This window comes from Piliocolobus tephrosceles, chromosome 7 (genome assembly GCF_002776525.5).
Source record: "Piliocolobus tephrosceles isolate RC106 chromosome 7, ASM277652v3, whole genome shotgun sequence".
Taxonomy (NCBI): Eukaryota; Metazoa; Chordata; class Mammalia; order Primates; family Cercopithecidae; genus Piliocolobus; species Piliocolobus tephrosceles.
In genome coordinates, this window is record NC_045440.1 from 100514136 (window position 1) to 100521246 (window position 7111).

Sequence of the window (7111 nt, forward strand, 5' to 3'; positions counted from 1 at the left end):
GAGCAACAATGTGGATTAGTGCAACTATCCTTTTCATTGATCGCCTCATTCCTTGCACAAAGCTTCTGCTTCTTAGTTGCATATCTATTGGGATTGATGTGCTAATGTCCAATTTGCAATCTCAAGAGAGAAGGTTTTTGTTTTTTAGGTTATAAATGCTTTACTTTTTTAACACAGAAGCTCAGTGGTGGACACATATGTGGTCATTTGATGTTTTTATGACTAAAAGTTAGAGTTCACGCTCTCTCTCTTATAGAACATAAATGTATCCCTACACATGCGTATGTAATTCTTATCAAAATTAAGCTTAGTTACTAAAAGAAGATTCGTTATCTGAACTTTCTTCTGTAATTTCTCACTGTCACCATCAGGCACTGGAACATCTGGCCTCTCAGGAAAATCTGGGTCTAGTCCTTCTGATATCATTTTTTTTTTTCGTTTTTGTTTTGAGACAGGATCTCACTCTGTCACCCAAGCTAGAGTGCAGTGGCGCAATCTTGGCTCATTGCAACCTCCACTTCCCAGGTCCAAGTGATTCTCCTGCCTCAGCGTCACAAGTAGCTGGGATTACAGGCGTGTGCCACCATGCCCAGTTATTTTTTGTATTTTTTGGTAGAGACAGGGTTTCACCATATTGGCCAGGCTGGTCTTGGACTCCTGAACTCAAGTGATCCATCTGCCTTGGCTTCCCAAAGTATTGGGATTACAGGCACAAGCTACCACGCCCGACCTAATTTTGTTTCTGATTGCCATTGCTGGTACACCTACTTGAACCATTTTGAGATCTCTGGCATATCTTGGATCCTTGACTACAGTTAAGCTGTTTCCTGCTGATCCCTCACTTTCCTGGGGTCCAGAGTCTTGTGTACTGTTCCGTAACTGCTCTGAAGTGGCTTCAGAAGGTGCTGAAGTCCATTTGTGATACCAGTGACACTTAAAGGAGATACTTCAACTGTGACATCATCTAGGTCAGAGATAGATGACAACTTTGTGTCTAAAATGTTGAGAGTTGTTTCAATTTGTTGGATACAAAGAGAAAGGTCTGCCAGTTTCTCCTCACAAACCATAGAAAAGTAGTTGAGGAACTGTACAGTGTGCACCACAAATTGGTTTAGAAAAGTCACAGTTCTTTTCTGTTGAAGAGTTGGCACCTTGGTCAGGTCATGCCTGACTCCATGAGAGGAAGCCCATCGTCATCTATCTTCTCGGTGGGCGGGAGCCCCGGGTTCACCCACAAACCCCTCCCAGATGGGGCTGCCCAAGCCAGTAATGGTGTGTTAAGAGGGAGTTTTCGTAGGCATCCTCCATTTAACTGGTTCACAGGGCCCTGTGTTTATTTGATTCCCTGAGTGGTGCTGAGACCTGAAAACCATATTCTTCTCTAAAAGAGTAATTTTGGCAAGGCGCAGTGGCTCATGCCTGTAATCCCCACACTTTGGGATGCCAAGGCGGGTGGATCACTTGAGGCCAGGAGTTCCAGACCAGACTGGCCAACACGGTGAAACTCCGTCTCTACTAAAAATACAAAAGTTAGCCAGGCGTAGTGGTACATGCCTGTATTCTTAGCTACTCAGGAGGCTGAGGTGGGAGAATTGCTTGAACCTGAGAGGTGGAGGTTGCAGTGAGCCAAGATCGTGCCACTGCACTCCAGCCTGGGTGACAGAGCAAGACTCTGTCTCAAAAATAATAATAATAAAATAAGATAAAAGAGTAATTTTGACATCAGAGTAGGGCCTACCATTTCCTCTCAGGCTTTCCCATGCTATTCGGTGCTTGTAACTGACTCACCTACACTTGTTTGTATCACAATTCCAACAACTTGGCAATCCCAGAACTTGTCTCTGTGAGTCAGGTCATGATTATTATTTTAATCTAAGAAACATAAGATTGCATCTTAGGCAAAATCCCACTCATCCCTCCACCCCACAAATAGAACCTACACAAAACTGGGTCCATTTGTAGCTCTTTCCACATTGGGTTGCATGCTAAAGCATATTCAAATCCAACTCTGAAACAGTGGGGACCTTTTGTGACATAAACTGGCTAGCTCTTCACCCAACCTGATTCCTCTTCCTCCCGGCCACACAGGTAGATAAATTTCCCAGCCTCCCTTGCAACTAGGATTGGTCATGTGACTGTGTTCTGACCAATGACATGACAGTGGGTATGATGTGGGCCACTTCTGAGCCTAGACTACAAGAACATCTTGTATCCATCTCCACTCACTTTCTCCTTCTTCTGGCTTGATGTAGGTGAGCTCTGCACTATCGGAAGGATGTGTTGAAGATGGGGAGGAGCCCAGTCCCTGAATCATCACTTGTAGGAGAGATGCCCACTAATTTAGAACAAATATTTTGGACTCTACTGTGGTCTGAATGTGTCTCCCAAAATTCACATGTTGAAACTTAATGATCAATGTGATAAAGAGGTGGGGCCTTTAGGAGGTGATTAAATCATGAGGGTTGAACCAGAATGAATGGGATTAGGCTCTTATAAAAGGGCTCAGTAGAGTGAGTTCACTCTCTTCCACCCTCTCACCATATAAGGACACAACGTCTCTGCTTCTGGAGGATGCTGCAACAAGCTAACATCTTGGAAACAGACAGCAGCCCTCGCCAGATACCAGTCCTGCCAGAACCTTGATCTGGTACCTCCCAGCTTCCAGAATGATGAGGAATTTCTGTTCTTTATAAATTGTCCAGTCTCGGGTATTTTGTTATAGCAGCACAAATCAACTAAGATGGACTCTATGTGAATAAGAAGTGAAATTCTAGCACGTCTGAGCCACGATGCTTTTGTTTATGATAGCAGTCAGCATTACTTTATCTAAGACATTATAATGAGTGCTTTCCTGATGTGGCAGCACATCACGCAGAAAACCTTCTTAAAATTCTTCAGACATCTTCTCATCTCCTTCCCAACCACTCCATCTCTATTCCCTCCTAAGAGTCCGCTTCCCACTCATGGACGTGCCTGTAACCACAATTCTCTGAGAAATATAATCCCACTCTCATTCTGACCCCTGTTCTTCCAAGAGGCTGCCATTATCTTTACCCTGAAATGTGGGTAAATTTTAAAGCCGTCATCTGAACACGAAGTTTGCTTTAATAGGTTAAACATGTTCTCCAACAATTTTCTGTAGACCCAGTAAAAGTAAACTTCATCCTATTCCAGACTAAACTGAACAGATTATTTTTTGAAATTACAAAGTAATCTGATATAATTAAAATAATATGGTATTGTTGTACAATGATTATTACAAAAGCATTATTTGTTCATCAGGGTAAGAGAGATTCTGCCATAGGAGACAGCCAGTGCCCCTCAAATCTCAGTGATGTGACCCAGCTGAATGCACAAAGTCTGCTTCAGGCCCCAGAGACTCCAGGGCACTTGTACTCCATGGGGTAGCTCAGAGATCCAGGGTGCTTTGACCTTGGGGCACCATCATGTCAACATGTGCTTCCACAGCAGAGGGAGAAAACACTGGAGCCTCTCACATGAACTGGGCCATTCAATGCTCTGGCCTATATGCAACTTGTCACCTCAGGTCACAGCTCATTGACTGGAGCAAGCCACATGGTTCCTTCAAACTTAAGAGGGGCCAGGGAAATGTTACCCTTCCATATGCCAAGAGGGGACTGAGAGCTGGATTTGGATGAGCAAGATGCACTAGAAGACTCTACCTTTGACATCTTTTATTTTGGTTTCTTAATATTTATACCTTAAACTTCTGGGAAGTCCAAATTTTTCTCCAAAATGATCTTGTGTTTGAATTTTTTTTTTTTTTTTTTTTTTGCTAAGTGATTTGGACTTTTTCTTTCTAGCCCCAGCTAATTAGAATGAATGTAATGTAAGGAAACAAGTTCCTTTAATATAAACAAGAGCAAGGGAAATTAGAACCCTAAGAGAGGACCGCTCCTTCTCTCAGGAGACATGCTCAGCCGGGCAGGCCTGGGAGGACAGTGCAGGTGGGAGAGGGCCAGGAGAGGAGGTGCTTCTAGCATTGTGTTCCCCACCTCTCCTCTTTCCAAATCACAGAGCTTTCTACCGTGATAAAAATACCTAGAGCCTCCGTCATTTTAGCAAGATTTAATTAAACTGCCCTAAATTAGAAAATCTAGTCATTGTTTGCATTCCTAGATGCCTATGTTTAGTTGAGTCACACGTAAGCAGAGAAATGAAAAATTAGCTTAATTTTTTGGCTGCAGGGAAGGGTGTGAATTGGCTTTTTGTCACTCGTGGGGAACATCTTGTGTCTTCCCTCAGCTGGGTTTCTCTGATGGGATTGCTTCTTCCCACCCTCCTGAAGGTCTCTAAGGACAAACTGCAGTTTGGCTCTGTCCTGGGGGAATCCTCCAGAGCCCACAGACAGACCAGCCAGATGGCAGAATCCAGGGGACTCCTCCTGAGAACAGCTGTGACCCTTCCAGGCCTCTGAGTAACTGACAGCTGCTCCCAAGTGGGCCTAGAATGGAAAGGGGGGCTTCTCACATGTGGGCTCAGAGCAGAGCTGAGTGCTGGGGAGGTATTCAGGAACCTCCTGTCTTGAAAAAATGACTCAGGGAAACTTCCAGAAACCTAGGGGTGGGGGAGTGGAAGGCTGTAGAGTAGCAGTAGATGCAATGTTTAAGAACACAGTTTCGGCCAGGCGCAGTGGCTCACGCCTGTAATCCCAGTACTTTGGGAGGCCAAGGTGGGCAGATCATGAGGTCAGGAGTTTGAGACCAGCCTGGCCAGCGTGGTGAAACCCTGTCTCTACTAAAAATACAAAAAATTAGCTAGGTGTGGTGGCAAACTACAGGTACTCAGGAGGCTGAGGCAGGAGAACTGCTTGAACCCGGGAGGCAGAGGTTGCAGTGAGCCGAGATGGCACCACTGCATTCCAGCCTGGGTGACAGAGTGAGACTCTGTCTCAATAAACAAACAAACAAACAAACAAACAAACCAACACAGTTTCTGGAGCCACCCTGTTTTGCCTTGAATCCTGGCTCTATTATTGGTGAGTTGTGTAACCGTGAACATGGTACTTAACCTTTCTGTGCCTGTTTCCCCCTCAGATCATCCTAGCTGTGCCCCACCGTGTTGCTGTGATGATTAACCTAGTTCCTAGATGTTAATCCTTGTAACAGTGCCTTTCTTATACCAAGGGCCCAATAAATGCTAGCTTTTGTTATTATTACAAAGAGGCCCTCCCAGCCAAGCATCTGCCTATCTCTGGGAACTTCCACTTGCTTTCCTGTGGTAGCACCCCAGGCATTCTCCTTCCAGAATGCCTCACTGTCCAAGCAGTGGAGAGCTTTTAATTTAATTTAATTAATTAATTTTTTTAGAGACAGTGTCTCACTCTGTTGCCCAGGCTGGAGTGCAGTGGTGTAATTGTAGCTCACTGTAGCCTTGAACTCCTGGGCTTAAGCAATCAATCCTACTGCCTCAGCTTCTCCAGTAGCTGGGACTACAGGTGTGCACCACCACCCCCAGCTAATTAAAAGAAAATTTTTTGTAGAGATGGGGGTCTCATTATGTTGCCCAGGCTGGTCTTAAATTCCTGGTCTCAAGTGATTTTCCGACCTTGGCCTCCCAAAGTGCTGGGATTACAGGCATGAGACACTGTATCCAGCCTTGATTTTATTTTGGTCCAGAAAGCTGATCACTTTGATGGACCAATCTTCAGGCAATGCCTGATCTGTGGGTAGGGAGAGCTACAAGCAGCGTGGTATCTCAGAAGCTATCCAGGGTTTGGGTCCAGCAACAAAGCTGTCATGGGGAACAGCCTAAAGCTGGAGAATCTTTCAGAAAACCCAGAGCCAGCTCAGGCCCTGGAAGTAACCATGGAAACAGGAGCCCACAGAGGCATGCAGGGTGTGGGATAGGTACGTGGGTGGATGGATGGATGGGTCGATGGGCGGCGGATGGGTAGGTGGGTGGGCAGGTGTCACTTTCACAGCAGAAGGGCGAGGGCTGGGGCAGCAGCTGTGAGCACCTCTGAGCTGAAGGAGGTTTGGGAGCTTGGAATGTGTCCTAGGGTGGACAGCTGGGCATGATAAAGACAAACAGACCAGGACAGAAAGGGATCTTACCCTGAGAGATTTCTCACAACTTCCCAGCCTAGGAAAGGAGTAGAGGTCACGGGAGGAGGAGTGGGGTGGGTTTTTGGAGCAGCGTCCTTGAGCTTCCACTCCACATCTAGGTGAATTCTGCCTCATCTAGACCCTTGCATGTTATGACTCCCCCTGCCTTCTACCTCCCATCTACACCAGCCAGGCTTTTCCAAGCCCTCTGTGCTCCACTCTGCCACAACCTGCAGACAAAGACATGCAGTCAGTGCATTTACAGCAGCAACCTCCCACCAGCCTTGGTGCCTGCATGGTGTTGTGTGCAGCATTGTGCTGGGACTGCAGCATCCTGCCACCAACTGCACGTATGTCCTGGCTCCGTAGCTTCCAAGTCTGGCTTCTGGCCCCAAGAGTCTGTGATCTGGCCAGGCATGGTGGCTTACACCTGAAATCCCAGCACTTTGGGGATGCCAAGGCAGGAGGATCACTTGAGGCCAGGAGTTCAAGATCAGCCTGGCCAACATGGTGAAACCCTGTCTCTACTAAAAATAAGAAAATTAGCCAGGCGTGGTGGTACGCACCTGTAAGCCCACCTATTCTGGAAGATGAGGCAGGAGAATCACTTGAACCAGGAGGTGGAGGTTGCAATGAGCCGAGAGCACGCCACTGCACTCTAGCATGGGCAACAGAGTGAAACTCCATCTTAAAAAAAAAAGAGAGAGAGAGAGAGAGTCTGTGATCTACCTAAAATCCCTCAGTACATTCTTCTGCCCAAACCGCACCAGCTTCAGTGGGAACCTAGAATGGCACCCTCCTTCTAAAATGCAGTGCGGATAAGTTCACAGTGGAAGACGTTGTTCTGAGAAAAGGAAAACAAAGTTCTGTTGAAGGTTAAGAGAACATTTCTCAGTGCCAGCCGGGACTCCTAGAGAGCCTGGGAATCCTGGGCTGCATCGTGGACCTGGAGTGAGGCCCTTCCAGCCAAGGATAGCAATGGGGACTTTCCTGTGTCCCCTGTCTCCACCTTGGGAAAAATGGATGCAGGTTGTCTACCAGCT

General features: G+C 46.5%; 1 pseudogene; it reads right to left on the reverse strand.

Annotated features, from left to right (window-relative positions):
* Positions 1–307: 307 nt before the first annotated feature.
* LOC111520911 lies at positions 308–6203 on the reverse strand (annotated as a pseudogene).
* Between the last annotated feature and the right edge of the window lie 908 nt (positions 6204–7111).